At 32.7% G+C, this 25,281-nt stretch overlaps 1 pseudogene; it reads right to left on the bottom strand.

Annotated features, from left to right (window-relative positions):
- Nucleotides 1-1,169: 1,169 nt before the first annotated feature.
- Nucleotides 1,170-20,571, bottom strand: LOC134269596 (natural resistance-associated macrophage protein 2-like; annotated as a pseudogene).
- Nucleotides 20,572-25,281: the final 4,710 nt, after the last annotated feature.

The raw sequence follows: 25,281 nt of genomic DNA, 5'->3' as shown, positions 1-25,281 counted from the left end.
CATATTTTTAAAAACTATATTTTTGGATAAAGAACTATAATTGTATCGCTGGGGTTAAAAAGTAAGCAGTTAATGTTGAATGTTCTATGGCAAAGGACTTTTTACGATGTTATGACGTTACGTTACAAATAATGACGTTCCTCATGTAAATTTCATTCAAAACAATGCCATACTGTCAAATCTCTTCTTAAAAAAAGTATTATAGATATCAAAAAAGGAAAACAGTTATGAAAAGCTACAAGTCTACACTATCTTTATTGAAATTCTATTGATTTTTTAGTTAAGGCGTATTTCGATGGTTCGTGGCTTTACCCTTTTTTAAAAACCCAGTGTCTGCGAAAAAATGTACACGTAGTAAACCAGCATGTTTTGTTTTTCCGTCATCGGATTGGACAATGACAAGTGCGAAATAATAACAACAGCCATATAAGGTCTTCTCGGACACGCATATCCCTCTATTGTACTAAGACCTGCCCATTCTCTTGCCATAAAAGAAAATAATAGAGAGGTTGAGATTTCCAACGTGTACGTGTACGGGTACGTCTAGTAGGGGAATAACCGAAATTCTGTGTGTATTACGTCATCAATTTTAGTGACGTCAAGATTGCTACACGTTCGTAAAACTTGTAGAATGGAATCTACACGTAAGTGAAAACGTGTAGCTTTAATAATAAAAATTAGCCAATTTAAGTGTGAAAATGTGATTGTTATACATTATATAGAATATTTATTTCATGAGCACTTATATTCATTAAGTTTTGTTTACAAACTACGACGAAAAACCTTCTAAATAGTTCAAACAGAGACACCGATCGTGGTGTACACGTACATGTTACACCTCATAAAAATCTCAACAGACAAATTAAAAATAACGTGTACGTCAAAATTACAAGTACACGTACGCGTACAAGTTTAGTTCAATCTTTTATCAAAACCGGGCCGAATTTAGCTGTGATAGGGTCTAAAAAATCAAAGATAATGCAGTATTCCTTATAATTAAAATGTTTCTAAACATTGAAACTATTAAAAGGCGTCGTATTTATTCACTCTTTTTTAAAACTAACATCGTTGTAGATTAAATATAATTCGTCGGGGAAAAAAGGGGGCCCCAGATAGCAGTTATGTCACATCATCCTTTCCTTTTAAAATGAAGTAATTGTGCAATATACCTCCATCACAAATTGTCCTGTGTAGGTTCCAGCATTGTTGAACTTTGACCTGCTGCTAAAATTCCAACTGCCCAAATATACATAGCTGCCAACCCAAACTGACAACCCAGAAACACGCCCTAATAATACAAAAGTCATTTATTGAAATTGGAATTATTTTTTTTTTTTCACTTTAAGCAATTCATCCCATTTTAGTTGACAGACAAGATTTAATATGTTACCTGGGATGTTGCAACGGGGGGGGGGGGGGCATACGATGCTACATCCTGGTTACAGCTTCCTCAAATGAAAAACCCCGAAACTAATACTACATGTAGTATATGAATTTTACAATTTCAGTGCGATTATGAAACTGAATAAATGTTTAAAATCACATTGGCAGTATTTCAGAATATTTTGGAGAATCATTGATCACTCATTAATCTTTTTTATTATTAGATTTTTAAAAGTTTTAGTAACATGTTCATATCCATAAAAACAGACAGTCAATGCAATTAAAATACATGACAGGTACAAAATGTATACGTATTTCAACTCATTACCACAGAGTAGAGCGCTAAAATAAATGTCACATGAATAACAAAAAATTATAACATTCAATTTGATTTCATAAAATATAAAGATTCAGAAAATATTTCTTGTGTCACATTAATAATAATTCTCTTTTATTTCAAAAATTTAATATTTATGTCTCTTTTTGAAAAAAAAAATAAAAAATGAATTTGAATGGGTTCTTATATTCAAGCAGACTACTGTATACTCACCCCTCGAAATATTCAACATCCATTTTTGGTCTAAATTTAAATTGTAAAAAAAACTCAAAACAAGTTATTGAATTTTGTTGATCAAACATAGACCTCCAAAAAATCAGGTGCCATGGAGGAGTGAGCATCTCCCCAATTGGTCACACTGGCCGTGTGCTCCTGTTTACGATCAGGAAAAAAATTCTTGGACAATTCAGTGTGTAATAAATACAGATATTATAGGATTAAACGTTTTTTTTTCAAATTTTATGATGTGTAAACTCTGCCTTTTTATACAAAAGTAAAGTTTGTGAAAAAAAGGAGATTTTACACATCAATAAATTCTGAAAAAAAAGAACGTTTAATTCTTATAATTAATTACGAATTTTTTAAATTATTAAAATTATTTCCCTTTAAGGCCGCCAAAACCGTTATTTTGGACGGCCTAGGAATACTTTATGCTGCAAAGAAACGTATACAAGATGAATATCGATAAAATCCAATAAATTTAAAACAATCAATAAATAAACTTAGAAAAAATATTGATTGTTGTTTAAGTCAACAAATATCCTAAATATCGTATTCTCCAGAATAATTCGTGTTTGACCATGGCCATGTTGACATAAACAACAACGTCATAACGAAAGTAGCAGACCGACGACGTCCTCGATTTGCTCTGGTTCGTTCAAAGATTTAGGGAGAATATGGGATCTGTAGGGATGTAAACATATGAATATGATGCTAAAAAGGCAAGAGTCTGAGGAGTTTCTTTTCCCTATCACAACCATACCAACTGAGCTGATATGGAAAATTTAAAAATGACAGCATGATCAGCGATTTTTTTTAAAAATTTACATCTGTCCCACAGTGACATAAACATGATATTACCGTCTGTCAGTCCTGTTTATCTCTGTTTCATTCATTCAGGTGATCCTTCATTCTTTTTTTTATTTCAAGTTTCTTGTAATCATAATTTAACTATAAAACAGACTAGAAGTATTGCGTTTTCATTGTTTTTACAACAGTCAAGAAAGTAGTTCTGATCGAAGAATTCATCATGTGTAAACTTTTTCTTGAATTTGTTTTCGTCCAATCAAAATACAGGAAATCAATAAATAAAATTAAGATTGGAATTATAATTATATAACAATTAATATACATTATCAAATATAATCAACACAAAGAGTAATAAAATGTAAAACTTGGTCCCCATATCCCCCAAAACTATTCTACAAAATTCCCGCCATTAGTTTAAGAAAGTTTGAATGAAAGAAAAGCAGAAAAGTTGTCAGATCTAACCATTGCATGAATCATTCAAATTTGATCAACATTAGCGACATCATGAACATGGAAGACTTTTAACTCCCAATGTTAGGAACTTAACCCCGTCATACTTACATTGAAAATGGACGCATGAGGGTTACCAACTTTTAAACAGTTATATACTAAAACAAAATTAAACAACACTCATTAATAGATATTTCCATAAATTATTTTAAAACAAAACATACAACAAAATTCCTCAATTGAGTGAAAAAAAATTAAATATTTGACCATTACCACTTCCGTGACATTTTTCCCCTAGAATCCTTCTGCAAATACTGATCACAACACATTATAGGAATATACGAACAATGCAATGGCTCCTAACAAAAAGTACTTATTGGCTTCTCGGACGTATCCCTCTAGATGATCTACATCTCGAGACTAAAAAAAAGATGAGTTGATTATGTAACATACTGTATGATGAGATAATTACGTATCATACTGTAAGATGAGATAATTATATAACATACTGTATGATGAGATAATTACGTAACATGCTGTATAATGAGATAATTACGTAACATACTGTATGATGAGATAATCGTAACATACTGTAAGATGAGATAATTACGTAACATACTGTATGATGAGATAATTATGTAACATACTGTATGCTGAGATAATTATGAAACATACTGTATGATGAGATAATTACGTAACATACTGTATGATGAGATAATTATGTAACATACTGTATATGAGAAATTACGTAACATACTGTATGATGAGATAATTACGTAACATACTGTATGATGAATAATTACTTAACATACTGTAAAAGATAATTATGTAACATACTGTATGATGAGATAATTACGTAACATACTGTATGATGAGGAAATTACGTAACATACTGTATGATGAGATAATTACTTAACAACTGTTTAATGAGATAATTATGTAACATACTGTATATGAGATAATTACGTAACATACTGTATGATGAGATAATTATTTAACATACTGTATAATAGATAATTACGTAACATACTGTATATGAAAATTACGTAACATACTGTATGATGAGATAATTACTAACGTCTGTATGATGAGATAATTACGTAACATACTGTATGCTGAATAATTATGTAACATACTGTATGATGAGATAATTACGTAACATACTGTATGATGAGATAATTACTAACGTACTGTATGATGAGATAATTACGTAACATACTGTATGCTGAGATAATTACGTAACATACTGTATGATGAGATAATTATGTAACATACTGTATGATGAGATAATTATGTTACAACTGTATGATGAAATAATTATGTTATACTGTATGATGAGATAATTATGTTAAACTGTATGATGACTGAGAAATACTGAGTAGGCAATATGACAGATATGTGCATCAATTTCTTATATTTTGAAGTTAGAGTAGAGGCAAAATGCAAAAAATATATCCCTCACCATGATAAAGGTATGGGTTATTAAAAAAAGGATTTAATTATATTTGGGCCTTGTTTCTACATTACAATGGATAATTTTAAAAGTTTTTTGTGCTTAAATCTTGAAAACTAATAAGTTACTGACAAGGAAATTTCTATGAAATTGGGAAAAACTTTGTCCCATGTTTATTAAGATATTAATGAAGAGATCCACACCTTACGGGGGCAGAATGGAGGTAGATGTTGTGAGGCATGATGATGGCTCCTATAATCCCCACGGCCTGTAGAACCTGCTCCGGCCCCAATCCTCACAGTACGGTATAAACATCCCCTTAAGGAGGGAGGGCTATCCGGCTTAACTATTACTTGTAAAAGACAAAACAGTACGGAAAAACATCCCCTTAAGTAGAGAGGGCAGATCCGGCTTAACTAAAATACTGTAAACAGACAAAACAGTTCAGTATAAACATCTCCTTAAGAATAAGGGCTATAGGTTACTATGACATACTGTAAACAGACAAAACAGTACGGTATAATCACCCCCTTTAAGTATAGGGAGGGCTGATCCGGCTTAACTATAACATACTGTAAATAGATATAACAGTACGGAAAAAACCCCCCTTAAGGAGGGAGGGCTATCCCGCTTAACTATAACATACTGTAAACAGACAAAACAGTTCGGAAAACATCCCCTTAATGAGGGAGGGCTGATCCAGCTTAACTATAACTTTGTAAACAATAAAACAGTTCATATGAACATCCCCTTAAGTATAGGAAGGGCTGATCAGGCTGAACTATAACATACTGTAAACAGACAAAACAGTTCGGTATAAACATCCCCTTTAAGAAGGGAGGGCTGATCAGGCTGAACTATAACATACTGTAAACAGACAAAACAGTTCGGTATAAACATCCCCTTAAGTAATGAGGGCTGATCCGGCTTAACTATTACATACTGTAAACAGACAAAACAGTATGGAATAAACATCCCCTTAAGTAATGTAGGCTGATCAGGCTTAACAATTAAAATAACTGAAAACAGTCAAAAACATTAATAGACACAACAAAACCAATGTTCAAAATAAAAATAAATAAATGTGCCTATAGTTGAGCTGTCATGTACATAAATTGGAGTACTGTAGACATATTTTTTTCCAGAGGGTCATTACCTGCGGAACCCAATTTTTGTTTAATCCTCAGGTAGATAATTACGAGGATTTCCTAGATTGTTACTGTATGCCTTATAATTATATTAAGTACACTTGGAAAAATTTCCGTGGAAAATTCAAGATCGCGTACATAGTGTAAATTAATACCACGGTATTCAAAATTTAGCGCAGTAACTATATATTAACCCTTTGGGGCTGACTTGTTTTACGTGTGCTGTAACCTAGGACTGAGTTGTTTTGTAATATCAACAAAATTATCACAATGGTGTACTAAAATGAAAAATATCTCAAATTGTTGACAACCAATTTGCTTGAAATTTGGCAAATATATAGCAAATGTTGCGTTTTTTAATCTATACTTTTTTTTTTAAAAATCTAATATTTTATGTTGCCGTGGAAACCAAATTTTAAAAAAAAATATTTTAAAATGACTTTTTAGCATTTTAACTATTTTTTTCAGAGAAAATATTGCACTTTGATAAAAAAAATTATATATAAATTGTTTAAAAATTCAATTTTAGTTTAATATTATGTTAAAAATAAATTTAATTTAAACAATATATATAACTTATATAAAGTCGAAGTTATATATAACCGTTATGTTGTGAAAACATTTAACTTACTTAGTAAGGGAATATTCATGTAGGTTTAAGGAATTCTATTTACGTTAATGGATTTTTTTTTCAGATTTTAACTAAAAAGAGTATAAATTGAAGATTCAATTAGCCTGTAAATATAAAACCAGTGATTATTTTAAGAAATATTGGCAATCATATAAGAAAGTATGATCCTCAAAGAATATGCAGTTTTGAGGTTGGGAAATCTTGGAGAAAATTTGGGAAAAAATGAACTAATTGCTGTTACATGTGTACTAGTTTTCATTTTCAAATTAAAGCAGTCAATATGTTAAATAAATTTGAAAAAAAAAAAAAAATAATATTTACACTAAGTTTTAGTGGTCTTATTTTCTAATGACTGGTATCTAACACCCCTAAATATCTCATAATTTAAATCTTTTTTTATTTTGCTTTTATTGAAGAAAATGCATTTCCCTGTTATTTGTAAAGTTTACATATTCATAACTTTCCTCCCACAGTACTTCTCACTCTGTAAGAAATGTGGCATTTATTTTAAAGTTTTATTTGGGGCAACAATAATTGCCAGCAGGAAAACTAGTGTTTTAAATTTTAGAAATTTAAGCCCCTTTTAACAGTCATTTATAATGTTTTCAAAAATGACTTTGTTAATGTGTTCACTGGTGAATAACAGTTTTGATTTTTTTCAATTGATTTTAGTTAATGATTTTTTAAGATATGACCATAATATCAATCAATATATTATGAAATACTTTTAAGTTTATGCAAGTCTAATGGTAGGGGTCATGTAAGCTAGTCGTAGAGCATCTCCCGGTGATGCAGGGGCCCCTTAAGTTTCACGGCCCACCCGACTTTTTTTCCTTTTAAAATTGATGCTTTGACCCCTCTGGATTTGCAAGTGAAAGTCCTGTGAGGGGTTAATAAGAATTTGGGTTGTGTCTGCAAGGATAAAGATAACTTTAAGGAGGGATATTTTTTGGTTGTGCTATGGGGATAATGGGTAGCTCATTGGTAGAGCACTTGACTAGTGAAGCTGGGTTCCTGAGTTAATTTCTGGTCCAACCATAGTTACCAACATTTTCTCCTTTCCTGTTACACAAGTTTTAAATGTGCCTGAATTTTTACTTCAAATAAAAATTATTTCCCAATACTGTATACAGGGAAATTTTTGTCTTCATTTTATTTTTGCCCCTTTCACCCTCTCCTTATGGGGGAATTTAAAATGGGGCAATTAAAAACACCTCATAATTTCTTAAACAGAACTATGACTGGGTGAATTTAATTAAAACAGGGCAAAATTGTTCACAAGTTCAAAAGGGTGAAAATAACATGGGGCAAAAATAACCCTGTATACAGTAATGAAATTTATATTTCATTTCACTATGGGATTTCTTTGTATTCTTAGTAACTATTCATATTTTCATATTTAAAAATAAACATATCTTTGGAACTAAAATGTAATCTTTGTTGATAAGTAATTGTACAGGAATTTGCATTTTTGAAAAAAAAATTTTGACCATCATTAAGAAAAAATTTAAGTAAATCTAAGCCTTTTTTCTGTATTCATTCAATCATTCAGGCATATATTTATTTAGCTGGGTATCCAAATTGACTTTGCTATATCCGTAATTGGCAATTTTTTTATAAAGGAGTTTTGCTGTATTACCCAGCTTTATTTAATTTATTAACAGATGTACATGCAAGTCCATACAATTTACAAATTACTCATTCTAAAGACTCTGATCTCCTTCTTTTGCCTACAAAAATGACAATTCATCTTAATTTTAAACTGTAGAGATACCATTTATTTAACCAGTGAATTTTATAATTTTGTGTGTGGATGTATAGGTTGGGGCACCACTGTTTTTGGTTTTTTATAAAAAAAAAATAAAAAGTGGAGGAAACGTGCAATTTAATCCGCATGCTTTATTCTGGCAAAAGTCTATTTTAAAGAAAAAGAAAATTTCTCCCTGATAATGTTCTTAAACTTGGTTTAAAAAAATTCTGATACATGTAGTGCCAATTATTTTCACTTACTAATTAGGTCCCATGTAAACTAAATAGTAAAAGCCCTTTAAAAAATCTAACTCTAAGATACCAAAGATCCTGGAACAAATTTGGGTTTTAAATTATTGAGAGTCTATATAATCCTCATCAAGGAAATAAAAATGGTATTTTATTACTTACCATTTAAAAAAACAAATACCACAATTTACACAAATGACAGTCATTTCAGGGAAAATCAGCATTTCAAATTTTTTTCATCACTTTTTACCATTTTCATGTATATGCACAATATCAAATGCATCAATATTTTTCTGATAACTAGCTTACATTTGAAGACACTATATAGAAAAAAATCAATTTATTTTAAATTTTTAATTGTGCTAAAAATTTTCAATTGATCATATACTGTTATAAGAAAATATTTAAAGTTTTCCCCAAAAAATGGAACATCAAACAGCTTTAAACCAGAATTTTTAGGTGTAATTAGGGCCACTTAATTGACTCAATGATTGTCAGTTATAAAATTCATATTGTGTATATTTCGAATACCTGTATCATGAATTAATTTTGCTTGATCAAAAAATATGTTGATGGATATATATTCTCTATATATCTCTTTTGACTCACTTATTAATGCAATAACTCATTGGAAAATTTTCTACAATGTTCAAGGTCCTCCACATTTATTACTTTTATTAGGTGGAACCTTTTTTATCTTTCAACATTTTTGAAATGGGTCTTTAGATTTAAAAAAAGAATTATTTACTTATTTATTTGTTTATTTATTGTTAAAAAAAAAATGCTTTTAATTAACAAGATGCTTAAAATTATTTTTTGCAAACCTTTATTTCAAAGCAAAGCTTGATTTACGTATGTAAACAACGTGCACGGCCACTGAGGAAAAGAAAAACGTCTGTGACTTTCCAGGTTCAATTTCGCGCATTATTGTTTTCATTTAACGATGTAATGTATGTCTACTTACAAAACACCAAATAAACAAATAATAACCACGGTATGTCCAAAATATAGAACTTTGGCGACCATATATAAGTCTCGATATGCTTCAGACTGAAGTTCAGTAGCATGTGCATCCTACTTTCGTTTTAACAGGAAGAACTTCCAAGGTTAAGGTCAAGTCAAGTTAACCAGAGTTTTTCTGAAAAAAATCGAAAATTTCTAAGTAATTTTAAATTACTAACACACATTTATTAGAATTATTGATATTTAACTATTTTTGGATTTGTTTCTTTATTTTTCCTTTATATTTGAGCAAGTTGGTAGATATTTATTACATGCGCGTTTTTTTCCCGTTTCCAAAAATAGCGGACTACTTTCATCGTAACAAAGAAACACCTTCACTTTAAATCACAATTTCACAAATAATTCGCATATTTTCACATCTTAATTACCTATTTTTCAATGTGTTGTAGTTGTATAATACATTTTGATAGATTCTTAATTTAAGCTATTTAACGTTTTATACGACGTTTTATGTGACGAAGCGCTAATTTCAGACCAGACCCAACATATTGGGTTCCCGCACGCAAGCGTTTGTGACGTCAGACCCAATATATTGGGTTCCCCCACACAAAGGGTTAAGTACGGTAAAACTTTTTTAAATGAACACACGGATATCGCGAATTCATGGATATATAGCGAAGTTATTTTGGATCCCCAACTATATGAATTTGATGAATTCCTTATACAGATATTTAAGAAAAAAATTTCATTTTTTGAGTGCATTGGGATATGACATGAAGTCAGTTAAGGATCAAATTCTATAACGCCCGTATGACGTTTTTGTAAATTTGATATTTAAAATTCATCATGTTCATGTCATATCCCAATGACACTCTAAAATATGATATTTTATTTCTTATATTTATATCTTTATTTCTATTACATTACAAAGAAAAATGCACAATTTAGACTTTGTTATTGAAGTGCAACATAGCGACTTCATATGACGTCACAATTAGACTTTCCAAATGTCTCCGGCTATTTGCTTTAAGTTATCATGTGACCAACTGCATGTCATTGAAAATCGGAATATGTTGAGATATCCAACGTGTAAGATATCAGATTAGACTTGACGTCCTTACCCGGTAATTTAACTGCGTAGTAAAACCATAGACCTAAACTGAACAGACGTGTAACTATGTACATGTCTTCAATAGACTGTAACTATAGTTTATTTCAGCTTTACCTCAAAAGTTATTAAAAATCTGAGAAGTTTTTCACAAATGTAATTTATGAAGTGCTTCTTTTTTTATTGAAATCTCAGTTTTCCATCTAGCATTCAATCCACGAATAACAACTCTTCAGTATTGTAGTGTAGAAATGATTCTTCAACAAGTTCTATAAAATCAAGATTTCATTTACTTAAGGTTCTCAAAATATAAAGTAAAGACATATTTTATTAATAAGCTCACAAAAGTATTGCTCAAAATCTTCTCATGCAGATATCGATTGATTTAGTCAGGCAAGCTTTTTAAAAAGCTGTTACCTGTTGTTCTTAATGTGATGAATAATGACATCTGTCAATGTAAAGCATCCAAGAGTCATATCGATATTTTAGTAGCGTATAATATTTCAATACATTGTACCATTTCATCATGTTCATGTTTTTTATGTATGATTGTTGTATTATATGTAACATTTTTATGTAGTCAAAAAATATAGCTATTCAACATGTTCAAAGCTAATGTATTTTTCTGTTGATGTACCCGACTTTAAATAAATATTGTAATCTTATCTTTAGCTTTGTCATATAATACAAACTTTTTTCCTCTGAATTTCAAATATCCTTGCTAATTAAGGTGCCTCTCTTATTTTAGAAAATTTAGAAATGTATGAAGTTTTCTCACTATGGAGTTTCTGAGTTATTTTTTACCTTTTAATTTTGAAGCCAAAAATTTCTGAATAGAAATATTGAAAAATATACCAGTGTATAACTCTTCTGTATGGGGGGTAAGAAAATTTTTTTGTAGCATGTACCTTTAAAATACTGTAGAAATACTTTTTTCAGTGTGGTATTAATTGTCTAAGCGTACTTAAAATACATGCAAGGTACATAGGGACAGTCTAAGAAATCCGCGTAATTCTCTACCTGCGGGTTCAACAGAAATTGAGATTCCACCGAATTGTTACACCGTGGAAAAAAGTACACTAGAGTATTCACATTTATACAACTCTGACCTCATATCCAAAAGTGACAGCCATGATGAAAATAAGGAATGCAAAGAAAGCCTCCAGTTTACGTAGACCGTACTTGTCCAGAAGGAGGAAGGTAAAGGTGTCCGCTATAGTAATCAGTACACCAGCATACAGGGGGATCCTGTAGGACGAAAAAAAACAAAAATAACAACGTGTCTACGATAGTGATCAGCACGCCCGCATACAGGGGGATCCTGTAGGCCAAAAAAAAGACAAAAATCACAACGTGTCTACGATAGTAATCAGCACGCCCGCATACAGGGGGATCCTGTAGGAAATAATAAAACAAAAATAACAACGTGTCTACAATAGTGATCAGTACGCCAAGATACAGGGGGATCCTGTAGGACGAAATAAAACAAAAATAACAACGTGTCTACGATAGTGATCAGCACACCCGCATACAGGGGGATCCGGTAGACCAAAGTTTAAAAAACCCAGAAACTTATTTGAAATATTTCATGTGGGAAATCCAAAAGGAAAAATATAAGGGAATCCCTGAAGAAAAATAAACTATAAATACATAATTCACCATGTTCACATGAGATTCTCCCCTTATTCCCATCATATTTCAATGAAAACACTGAATTTCTGAATCTGCACCCCCATCCCCCCTTCCCCGTGGGCCTTGATTTCAACAATTTAGAATCAACACTATTTGAGGATGTATCTACATAAGTTTCAGTTTTTCTGGCCCAGTGGTGTTTGAGAAGATAACGAAGATTTTAAATGACCTTACCCATTTTTTTCCTTTTTTTTTTATAATCTTGATCCCCTAGTAAGGGAGCTTGGCCTTTCATCTTTAAAATTAAGAGTCCTCTTTACCCAGAAATATTGTGCTACAGTAGTAAGTTTGTTAAATGTATCCCAGTGGTTCTTTAGAAAATGGATTGATTGCATGATTATTGTTTATATGCCAAGTCGGCAATTATTCAGTCATATTTCCCCACAATTTTGAGAAGAAGTTGAAAATATTTTCAGACAAACGGCTGAATGGATGGATAGTTAAACAGATTGACAAATGGATGCCAGACATATATATTATTATACAGTAATTACCGAGGGTCATATCACGTCGATTTGACAGGCGCGGATCATCAGATCTAACGAGACGCGAAGCGTTGAGTTTGATCTGATGACCGCCCCTGTCAACGAGACGTGATACGGCTCTTCGGATCAAGTTACTGTTATAATGATACATTTATTATATACCCCCTTATAACTAGCTAAATATAACAGAATAAAACTTTAGAGCTCAATTGTATAATTTTTATCCATAAAACAAAGCATAATAACAAGGGACTTTTTAACGCGCAAGAAAAATAACGTCATGTTTTTGCGTACTACGTCATCAGTTTCAGAGAGTGGTGATATGGATTCTGAAAGGTCCAGTGTGGTGATCCGGAAAATCGGATCAAACTCTGTAAAATTAACAGTAACAAAAACCAGGAAATTGATGGGTATATAATAAAATGGGTTATAAGAAAAGCTCACTAGAGTTCTGCTAGGTTAGCTAAAATTGTGCTGTATAGTTGAAGTAAAACGTATGCGTGAATGTATCTATAGTAGCACACGGATTTATACACTACTAAGTCAGAAACGTACTGACATTCCCATTTTTTACTGACAAACTTAGAAAATTACTGACAATGTGCTGTCGTTACTGTAAAACTTAGACAATTACTGACCTTTTTACTGTCGGTACTGATAAACTTAGAAAAGTGCTGACAATCTTAGTCGGTGCTGAAAAACTTAGACAATTACTGACCCGTTTACTGTCCCTGCTGAAAAACTTAGACAAGTGCTGACATTTACTGATAATTACTGTCCCTATTGTTCTCGCTCTCCGGGAGGCTGCAGTGGTGTGGAATTGATTGAATCGATTTTTTTTTTTTATTTTAACATAGATTATTATTTTATTTATTTGTTTTTTCATATAATTTTTAACTATGTCCAGGTGATGTCTTTGAAAAAAAGAAGCTTATTTGATCGATTTATAGAAAATTGATTTGTAAAAAAATATTTTCAAGAGAAGGGATAAAATTTCAAAACCTTCAAAAAGATAAGCAATTAAAAAAAAAAATCTTCGTTTAGTAGTGAGATATGAAATTTTACAGAGGTCTTTTCCTTTTTATAATAAAACAATTTTATTACATGACATGCATTTTATATTATTTTTTTAAAATTAACATTAACTCCCTGACTTTCTTTAATATAAATTTAAAGAATTAAACTGTTAGGCTAGATGTGTTTTATTCAATTTTAATTTGATTTATTTAAATTAGTTTGAATAATTTTAATAAACTCATAGCGCGCGGTGAGGCCGTGGGTGCCCTCTTTTGAGGAAAGGCGTTTGTTAAAGTTTTCATATTATGTAAAATTTTTGATTATGTGGGGGTCGCCCACATTTGTTTTTTGCAGTCAAACATACCCGAATCCAAGCATTTGCAAGAAGAAACCACTGGACAATTAAACGACAGACGGGGGATTTAAATATTTTTTTTTATTTATTGGGCAGGGGGAGGGGTGCCTGGATTGATCATTGATCCTTTGACATTCATTGATTTAGTTACTGTCCGCATTATTCTTTTGAAATAATGTACATCTTTTAGCTGATTCTCGAATCTGAATTTTCTGGAACCCCACCTGAAAGTGTTATTTTAATTCAAATACATGTTAAACTATGACATTTTATATTATCATCATTTGTCTAATGCATACTCCTGAAACAAAACTTTGATAGAAATTAATATCAATGTTCTTTCCAATTAGAGTGTCGGTAGACGTTCACATGGATCTAGTTTCTTTTCAAATTAAAATGGGAGGGGGGGGGGGGCACGTGCGAACTAAATGTAGAACGATGAACATGTACTTATTTATTTTACTTAAGTAGAACACACAATTAATACTGTCGTGTTTAGTTTGTACTCATTTTTATCTGTTTAGGTAAAAAAATAAATTAATAAATTTCATTAAAGTAAACATAATAAATTAACTTAATAAATCGACGTTTCATTGCTTTGTTCGGTATCGAAACCAGTATCATGATTTTACAGTAACACTGTGCTTTTTATTCGTCAAAAATTATTCAAGTCGTTTAGCTGGTATCCAGCCGAATTACATAATCATTCAACATACAATCGGAAACTTGGTGAAGCACCTGTGTGTAAAAGAAATCACCTGAGGCGATCCCAAAATGTGTACGGTAGCGGGTAAAGAAGACAATAGGTGTCACTGCAGCATTATACAGAAGACCACTCGCCGGATTTCACTGAAAGTTAGTTACGCAACATTACGGCGACAGGTAGACTCTTCTTCAAGACAGTCTGAATTTCGAGAAATTCAACACCAACACATACGTAATATGCAATCTACAAACCTTCAACCTCTTCTTAGATTAAATAAATATTTTTTTTAATATACCGACGTAAGAAAAAATTAACGATTAATGAAAAAAGAAGATTGATGTAAAAACCAACCGGGGAAAGGCACAAATTGTTTAAAGATGTAAGCAAAAATAAATATGAGAAGGGATACATTACATCCAAAGTTTTGTAAAAATTACTGGTTCCTAATATTTGTTGTTAAGTCGTGTTAGTGTGTGTGTGGGACAGTTGAGTGAGGAACTTGTTTGATTATCAAATCAAGTAAAAAATAGTTCATAGTATATTTCCTCAACTTTTTATCAGTAATTAAGAATAATTAAAAATCAAACACAATTTATATGCAGAATATTATGACAGTAAAAAAAAACAGCCGGAGTTTAAATATATTTTAAACTTTGCCTGGGTCGATATTGATTTTTTGGAGAGAGAGAGAGAGAGAGAGGAGGGAGAGAAAGAGAGAGATGAATGGTTACTCAACACGGAAGATAATGGGCACCTACAGTTAGCGACTAATCTTACTCTTATGAAAAGGAAAGATGTTAATGAAACATGAATCAAATAAATAATGATTACGGGTATAAATTGATCAAATGGACAAAGAAATTTGCATCATTCACAAAACTTGCACATTTTTATAAAATTCATATTCAAGTACCGGTGTACTAGATACTTTTTCATGTAACGTGTGTGTGTGTGGGGGGGGGGGGTTATACATGTATGCTAGAGGGTTCGGAATAAATATTTGTGAGCACTGGTTCGACGGACTAATGACTTCCAATTTCACTACTTCGTAAAATAGTTTACTAGACATGTCCGCCCTCTGCCTTTTTATTACGTTAACATCATAACACCCCCTACGCCTACCTACTTTAATGAGATGAAATTTAATTTCAGCACAAAAAATTAAATTAATTCCAATTCACCGATAGCTACAGGAGGAAATTGGAAGTTATGAAACATGTAATATTTTTGATAAAATTGAATCATGATTAAAAAATACTTAAAAATTAGGTTCAAAAACTAAATAGTGATCTAACCCCCTCGGCAATGTAAATAAACGGAGCACTTGTCAAGTATTTAAGTAACTTAAAGTGTCAATACTGTTTGTATCTTTAAGAGAGAGAGAGAGAGAGAGGGAGGGAGAGAGAGAAGAAAAATATTGGAGAAAAATGGTGCTGCTGCTAATATTAGTCTTATCGCTGACCTAGTAGTAAATATAAATATTTTCCGTAAGATTACTATAATTGCTAGTACATGAATTTTTATTACTAGTCTGATAATTATTTATTAGTCTCGGACTTACAGATATTGAGTACTTATGAACCCTGCGTAATCGATCAACCAACCATTCATTTAGATATAATGTTTTAAGTGACAAAATTAACAAGGCATATACAAGTTTAGATATTGAACACTGCACTGTTCAATAGGGGAACTCCCGTATGAGCAAATGAAACCGGAAATCTTAAACAGGGGTATATAATTGTAGCGGACAGTATATAGGGAACTTATACTGTCTCGCCAGTGAGCTAGCTTTTCTGGTGATGCGGTAGAGTCTCCCTCTATGTCAGGCAAGTTAAGCAACGGCGAGCCTGTTTAACCCTTGGATGGGTGACCGCTTCACGTTACATTAATTATATGACTTGTACAGATATGTCCGAGAATATTAGGAAACTGAATTACCTATCAGTAATTATTCAATATTTAGAAGATTTCCTTTTTTAGCAAGAGACATCTGTCCTGTTTGTGAAAAGAAAATTGATACAACTTCCCGATCGTGAAAACGGGGGAGGGGGGGGGACTTTACATTAAAGTCAGATATCTGTCTGCAAAGAAATAAATAGATGAAAATTAACTTGATAATTAATTAATTTTAATTCTTTAATTGAACAGGGATAGATATATTCAACACATAAATTTAAACTTGATTTACGCATAGTTAATTTCAATTCATATTCTGAATTATTTTACAGATAACAATAATATTTAGATTAAAAAAATAATAACTGCCAGGGATTTTTTTTCATCAAAAATTAAAATAAGACTGTTTTTAAATACAAAGTATAACACAAAGTCATTTTCACACCACTGCAGCCTCCCCAGAGCGAGAACAATAGGGACAGTAATTATCAGTAAATGTCAGCACTTGTCTAAGTTTTTCAGCAGGGACAGTAAACGGGTCAGTAATTGTCTAAGTTTTTCAGCACCGACTAAGATTGTCAGCACTTTTAAGTTTATCAGCACCGGCAGTAAAAGGGTCAGTAATTGTCTAAGTTTTACAGTAACGACAGCACATTGTCAGTAATTTTCTAAGTTTGTCAGTAAAAAATGGGAATGTCAGTACGTTTCTGACTTAGTAGTGATATGATTGAATCAAGACATGTCTGTAGTACAAATAATTCTATGACTGAATCAGTTTTGTTTGTCAGTAACTGGTAGTAATGTTTTCATGATTGAATCAGTTTTGTTTGTCAATAACTGGTAGAAATGTTTTCATGACTGAATCAGTTTTGTTTGTCAGTAACTGGTAGTAATGTTTTCATGACTGAATCAGTTTTGTTTGTCAGTAATTAACTGGTAGTAATGTTTTCATGACTGAATCAGTTTTGTTTGTCAGTAACTGGTAGTAATGTTTTCATGACTGATTCAGTTTTGTTTGTCAGTAACTGGTAGTAATGTTTTCATGACTGAATCAGTTTTGTTTGTCAATAACTGGTAGAAATGTTTTCATGAATGAATCAGTTTTGTTTGTCAATAACTGGTAGAAATGTTTTATATTGAATCAGTTTTGTTTGTCAGTAACTGGTAGTAATGTTTTCATGATTGAATCAGTTTTGTTTGTCAATAACTGGTAGAAATGTTTTCATGATTGAATCAGTTTTGTTTGTCAATAACTGGTAGAAATGTTTTCATGATTGAATCAGTTTTGTTTGTCAATAACTGGTAGAAATGTTTTCATGATTGAATCAGTTTTGTTTGTCAATAACTGGTAGAAATGTTTTCATGATTGAATCAGTTTTGTTTGTCAGTAACTGGTAGTAATGTTTTCATGATTGAATCAGTTTTGTTTGTCAATAACTGGTAGAAATGTTTTCATGACTGAATCAGTTTTGTTTGTCAGTAACTGGTAGTAATGTTTTCATGATTGAATCAGTTTTGTTTGTCAGTAACTGGTAGTAATGTTTTCATGATTGAATCAGTTTTGTTTGTCAATAACTGGTAGAAATGTTTTCATGACTGAATCAGTTTTGTTTGTCAATAACTGGTAGAAATCTTTTATATGATTGAATCAGATTAAGTGTTGTAAATAAGGAAAACTTACTTTCCGTCAGATAACAGGTAAAATGCTATAGCTGTTCCAATCACTTCCTGCATATCTGATCCTGTAAACAAATCAAAAATATAAAACTGCTATGATGGTACAGTGTATTAATAGTGCACTATCATGCAGTTTGGAATAAAAATCGTAAAATTATATTTTTATAATGAGGCCTAAAATAAAATATTGTTTCTTTGCAGTTGCTGACCGGCTCACTGAAAATGCATCCGACCCAAACTTTTTTTTAGCCATTTTGTAATATTATTTTTTTCTCCAATTTTTCAGGATATTAAAACTGTTTCATTTTCAATTTTTGTCTTCATCAATCATTAGTTTATACCAAGAGTGCAGCTTATTCATGTATAGTCGGCCTATGAAAAACTCTATTTTATGTTACCTAACAAAAATGTGGAAACAATTTTTTTTCAAAATAAAAAAAAATTGCCTGCCTTCCTACCCAGACTAAAAATTATTGGTTGGCAACTGCAAACAAAGAATTTTTTAAGCTTGGCCTGACTTAACAACTACTGTCTAGGAACAATAAAGACTCCATTTCCTTCCAATTCCAAGTCTGTTGGAAAAAACCCCAGTTGACTGCAACTCACTTACTAGACACTTTTTTAATAAAGTAATATTCGACAAGTATTTCAGGCATTATCAAAATGACCTTGAAGAAACTGTCCTTTGATATGTCCTTGAATCCTGTATGATATTGTATCTCAAGAATGATGAATTTGATTGGTTGTCTCTGACAAACCACACCCCCATAAAAGTCTTGACAGCACCTTACCAATAATGGCATTTCCACCATGAACCACAGCACAAAGCGTGGAATCCTGGGGTAGCTTCTGTAGCAGACCTCAGCCAGGTGCATTCCTGTCACCACCCCCAGGCGTGCCGACAGCCTCTGCATCAGGAGACCCAGAAACGTGGCCGACATCAGTATCCATAGCAACTGTAACATAAATAAACAGACATCAGTATCCATAACAACTGTAACATAAACAAACAGATGTCAGTATCCATGGCAACTGTAACATAAATACACAGACTTCAGTAACTATAGCAACTATAACATAAATACACAGACGTCAGTATCCATAGCAACTTAAAAATTTTAAAAACAGACGTCAGTATCCATAGCAACTGTAACAATATATGCCAACATCAATATCCATGGCAACTATAACAAAATATACAGACATTAGTATCCATAGTAACTATAACAAAATAGGCCAATGTCAGTCTCCATAGCAACTAAAACAGATATGTTGACATTGGTATCCATAGCAAATATGACTTTTTTGCATTTCACCCTTGGTTATATTTTAATATATTATTAACTTCCCTGTAGCTTCATTGTCAAGTAGCTTTAAATTAGCCCAAGTTTCTCCATGTATACTTCTACATGTGAGTTTACACTAACTAAAATGCTTTCAAATCAATTTCATATTTTAGATGAGTAAAAAGCATGAATAGCGTGGTTATAAGCAAATCTTATTAAAATGATATTTATAAAATAATTAATCATATCTTTAAATCTAATTGATCCACTAATTACTCCAAAGCTCGTTAATACTAATGAGATACTACCTTGAACTGAGCGACAGATCCGGACCGGAGATCCGACTCAATATTTCCCGGATCCAGATAGGCAATACTCATAAGGAACCCTGGACCAGTGAAGGCCCAGAGTTTTCTAAAGCTGAACACTGGATGCTGAAAATCAAAGAAATTATGAACAGGATTAAATATTTCAGAGATGATAATCCAATCTGAGAAATGCATATTTCATCTCTTAATCTTTTATTTGAAGAACATTTTCCTCATTAAAGTTAAAGAAAAGGTGGAAAAATATTATTTTGGTGGGGGAGTAGGGGTGTAAGATGGGGGAAGGAAGGATGAATATTTCCAAAAGTAAAAAGTAGTGTTTGAAAAAAAAGCAGCAAAACAAGTCAAAAAATAGGATAATCTTGTTTACATTTTGTTTATGGACTAGACATTCTGTATACTGATTGAGTGAATCTTACGTCTTCATCCTCTGGTATTGGGATTTTGTTGTTGAAGTAACTAGAGGCTATACTCGTACTGCTGGCACTGCTGGGTTTTATTGGCAGGGCCTCTACCCCTCACCAGGCCCGACCTCTGACCCCTCAACTTCACCAGGCCTGACCTGTGACCTCGAGATCTCAACTTTTCTGGGCCTGGAATCCCCCTCTTCCTTACTTGTCCTTTCCATTTCTCTTGCCTCTTCATTCATGAATTTCTTTTTATCTCTGACAAATATATTAAATGTGTATATAATATATATATGATCTTACATGGGGTTTGCAGTTGGTTGGATTTGATTTTTATCCAACAAGTTGTGTGATTTTTATCTCCTAGCCTTGGCGACCTCGTTAATCAATGTTAATTTATATGATAAAGGGTTAAATGTATTGAACTGTCTTATATTGGTGAATATTGGCACTGTGGATTTAAGGGGGCATAAGGGGCCAAGCCCCCCCCCTAAAATTTTCAAAGTATGGTGTGACTAATATTTATAATGCCACATTTTGGTAGAAAACCAACCAAACCCATGTTATTCGCATGGTTTTACTCTTAAAATACACAAAAACCCAGGAGCTTCCAGGGGCTGGCCCCCCCTACAAAGTATGATATAACTAGTATTAAACTCGGCGTACTTTGGTACATTGCTAACCAATACCACTATTAGTAAGTAATAAGTAAGTAAATCGTTTATTATGATGGCATGGTTACAATACAATGAGAATTGAGAAACATTAAATACAAATATTATTCAAACTCCCGAAACTATACGCCACTTTTAAAACAACAAGAGGCCCAGGGGCAATCGCTCACCTGAGCAATTGGGTAGGAAAAAGACAGATCAGATCAGAACTGAAAGTAAACTGGGAGGGGGGGGGGCTTGAATTTACATCCCTCCCACCAAAGGGGTCATGATTTGAACAAACTTGAATCTACACTACGTGGGGATGATTCCTTATAAATATAATGAAGCTTGGCTTTGAAGTACTTGAAAAGAAGATTTTAAAAGGTTTCCCTATATGTTCCTATGTAAAACTTTGATCAGCCATTTTGGCCCCACCCTTCCCCTGGGGGTCATGATTTGAACAAACTTGAATCTACACTACCTGAGGATGATTCCATATGAGTTTAATCTTTCCTGGCCCAGTGGTACTTGAAAAGAAGAGTTTTAAAGATCATTCCTTTATATTCCTATGTAAAACTTTAGTTGCCATTTTGGCCCCACCCTACCCCCGGGGTCATGATTTGAACAAACTTGAATCTACACTACCTGAGCATGCTTCCATATAAATATGATGAATTATGCCTTTGTCATTCCTGAGAAGAAGATTTTTAAAGATTTTCCCTATATATTCCTATGTAAATTTTTGATGGCCATTATGGCCCCACCCTACCCCTGGGGGTCATGATTTGAACAAACTTGAGTCTACACTTCATGAGGATGATTCCACATGAGTTTCATCTTTCCTGACCTAAGGTTCTTGAGAAGAAGATTTTTAAAGATTTTCCTTATATATTCCTATGTAAATTTTTGATTGGCCATTATGGCCCCAACCTACCCCCGGGGGTCATGATTTGAACAAACTTGAATCTACACTACCTGAGGATGATTCCACATGAGTTTCATCTTTCCTGGCCCAGTGGTTCTTGAGAAGAAGATTTTTAAAGATTTTTCCTATATATTCCATTGTAAAACTTTGGTCGGCCATTTTGGCCCCACCCTAACCCCAGGGGTCATGATTCGAACAAACTTGAATTTACACTACCTGAGGATGATTCCACATGAGTTTCCTCTTTCCTGGCTCAGTGGTTCTTGAGAAGAAGATTTTTTAAATATGCCATTAATTTTTCTCTAATTCATAAATTATCTCCCCTTGGAAAGGGGGCCAGCCCTTCATTTGAAAAACCCCATTCCCCTTTACCCAAGGATTCTTTGTACCAAGTTTGATTGAAATTGGTCCAGTGGTCTTGAGAAGAAGATGAAAATGTGAAAAGTTTACGACGACAACAACGACAACGACGACAACACAACAACGCCAACGACAACGACGACAGACAACGGACAAATTTTGATCAGAAAAGCTCACTTGAGCCTTCGGCTCAGGTGAGCTAAAAATAAATAAAAAATAAGCACTATTATTGTGCCTGGTTTTACTTAAAATACACAAAAACCCAGGAGCTTCCAGGGGCTTTGCCCCCTGGGCCCCCACCAGGGCTTCGCCCTGAAACCCCCTGGGGGCCTTCAGGCTGCCCCCCATACCCCTTGCCTCAACAAAGTTATCCATGCCCCCCCCTAACCGCAAATACAAGTTGGCTGTTCAAATGCACGAGCTAGCAAATAGATTAAAGTTCTAAAAATGTTTTCATGATGATATCTGTTCACCATGACGTTCATATGTGATAACTATTATGTAAATAATGATGGTGATAAAATGTGATCAATTTTTAACAGTTACAACATATATCTTGTATATTATTCATTATAATTACAGATTTTTGTCCCCCGCTTTCGCGAAAGCGAGGGGACATTAAATCTCATTCGTCTGTCCGTCTATCCGTCTGTCCGTCAGTCTGTCAGTCGGTCAGTCTGTCCGTTACAAAAACTTTCACCTTGCCTATAACTTTTGATTTAGTGGAGCTATGACTTTCATATTTCACATGTGTATTCCTTGTGACAAGACCTTTCTTTGGGTACCACCAAATTTGACCTTTTGACCTTGACCTTGGAGTTTGACATACTTTTACACAAAAATTCCAAACTTTTACTTTGGCCATAACTTTTGAATAGTAGGTACGAGGACTTTCATATTTCACATATTAATTGTTCGTGGCAAGACCTTTCATTGGATAACAACAACCTTGACCTTTTGACCTTGACCTTGGAGATTTACGTACTTATGAAAAAACTTTAACCTTGACCATAATTTTTGATTTAGTGGAGCTATGACTTTCATATTTCACATGTGTATTTCTTGTGACAAGACCTTTCTTTGGGTACCACCAAATTTGACCTTTAGACCTTGAACTTGGAGTTTGACAAACTTTTACACAAAAATTCCTAACTTTTACTTTGGCCATAACTTTTGAACAGTAGGTACTAGGACTTTCATATTTCACGTTTGTGGCAAGACCTTTCATTGGATAACAACAACCTTGACCTTTTGACCTTGACCTTGGAGATTTACGTACTTATGAAAAAACTTTAACCTTGACCATAACTTTTGAACGGTGAGGACTAAGGCTTTCGTACTTCACATATGTAATCCTTGTGGGAAGACCTTTGATTGGATACCAACAACTTTTACCCTTTGACCTTGACCTTGGAGTTTTATCTACTTTTTAAAAACTTTAACTTTGGTCACAACTTTTAAACAGTGGATACTAGGACTTTTATATTTCACATATTTATTCCTTGTGGCAAGACATTTCATTGGATACCAACAACCTTGACCTTTTGACCTTGACCTTGGAGATTTACGCACTTATGAAAAAACTTAAACCTTGACCACCATAAATTTTGAACGGTGAGGGCTAAGGCTTTCGTACTTCACATATGTAATTATTTTGAGAAGACCTTTGATTGGATACCAACAACTTTTACCCTTTTTACCCTTTGACATCGGAGTTTTTAACAACTTTTAAAAAAAACTTTAACTTTGATCACAAGTTTTGAACGCTAGATACTAGGATTTTTATATTTCACATATGTATTCTTTGTGGCAAGTCCTTTCATTGCATATCAACAACTTTGACCCTTTGACCTTGACCTTTAAGATTTACGTACTTATGAAAAAAACTCTAACCTTGACCATAACTTTTGAACAGTAAGGGCTAGGGCTTTCATACTTCACATATGTTATTCTTTTCAGAAAACCTTTCATTGGATATCAACAACTTTGACCCTTTGATCTTGACCTTGAAGTTGACCTACTTTAATTTTTTTTTTACTTTTCCATAACCTTTTAACGGTCAGGATTAGGGTTTTCAAACCTAAAAAAAAATCAATTTCGATGTTACTTTCTAAATAAATGACATATGATAAGATGTTCATATTACACACATTATGTTATAAAAAAAATAACATCTCACCCACAAAGACACCGAGAGCGGGGGACCCCAATTCTTTGAATTTGCTTTTTCCCCTTTTATCACACATATTTAATTCCTAAATGTTTAATTTTCTCTGTAATTGATCAGACTTGAAAGGTGAAATTTGAAAGTAAATATCTCTCTTTTTGCAAATAAAATAAAAAATCTAACAAATACGATCCCTTCAGACGTCTTTAATGTACTATTTCAATGTATTGATATAATTGCTGTTAACTTTCTTAAACTTTACATGAACAATTTTTGTAGACCCATAAAAAATCGAGATTTTTTGTGTATCTGCGCATGCGCTGACTCTTTTTTTGGAGTCTTTTTCAGTCTCAATTTCTTACTTCTGTTAACTTCATTTTTGGAGTTTGTCTACCCATAGCAAAAAGAAATGGTATTTTTCCATTTTAATTATTTCCATTCATTCAGCATTTTATTTCAATTTTTCATTTCAAAAGCATTTTTCTTACATTTCTCTATCGTTCAATTTTCGAAAGCCATTTTTTCAGCACCATTTAAAAACCATTTCTGTTAGAAAATGCTTTATAAATGGTGAACATGCAACATTTTCTTTCCATTTATTTGAGTAAATGGAAAAGAAATGCCAGTTTGGTGATCAAACTTGCTTAAGTGGACCATTTTTCTCCCATTCATTTTCTGAGAAATGGAGAATTGAAAAAAATGTTAAAGCTTTAGGTAGAATTTGTTGGTGGTTAATTGATGCCATGTGCCAGGTTTTTATAATGGGGCACTGGATATCAGATTTCCTCCAATGCTCTGTAGTGACCGCCTTTTCCGTAAGTTT

This window comes from Saccostrea cucullata, unplaced genomic scaffold, assembly GCF_032062105.1.
Source record: "Saccostrea cucullata isolate Sc308-1 unplaced genomic scaffold, CSIRO_AGI_Scuc_v1 ctg8961, whole genome shotgun sequence".
NCBI lineage: Eukaryota > Metazoa > Mollusca > Bivalvia > Ostreida > Ostreidae > Saccostrea > Saccostrea cuccullata.
This window is presented reverse-complemented; position numbering and strand designations above follow the sequence as displayed.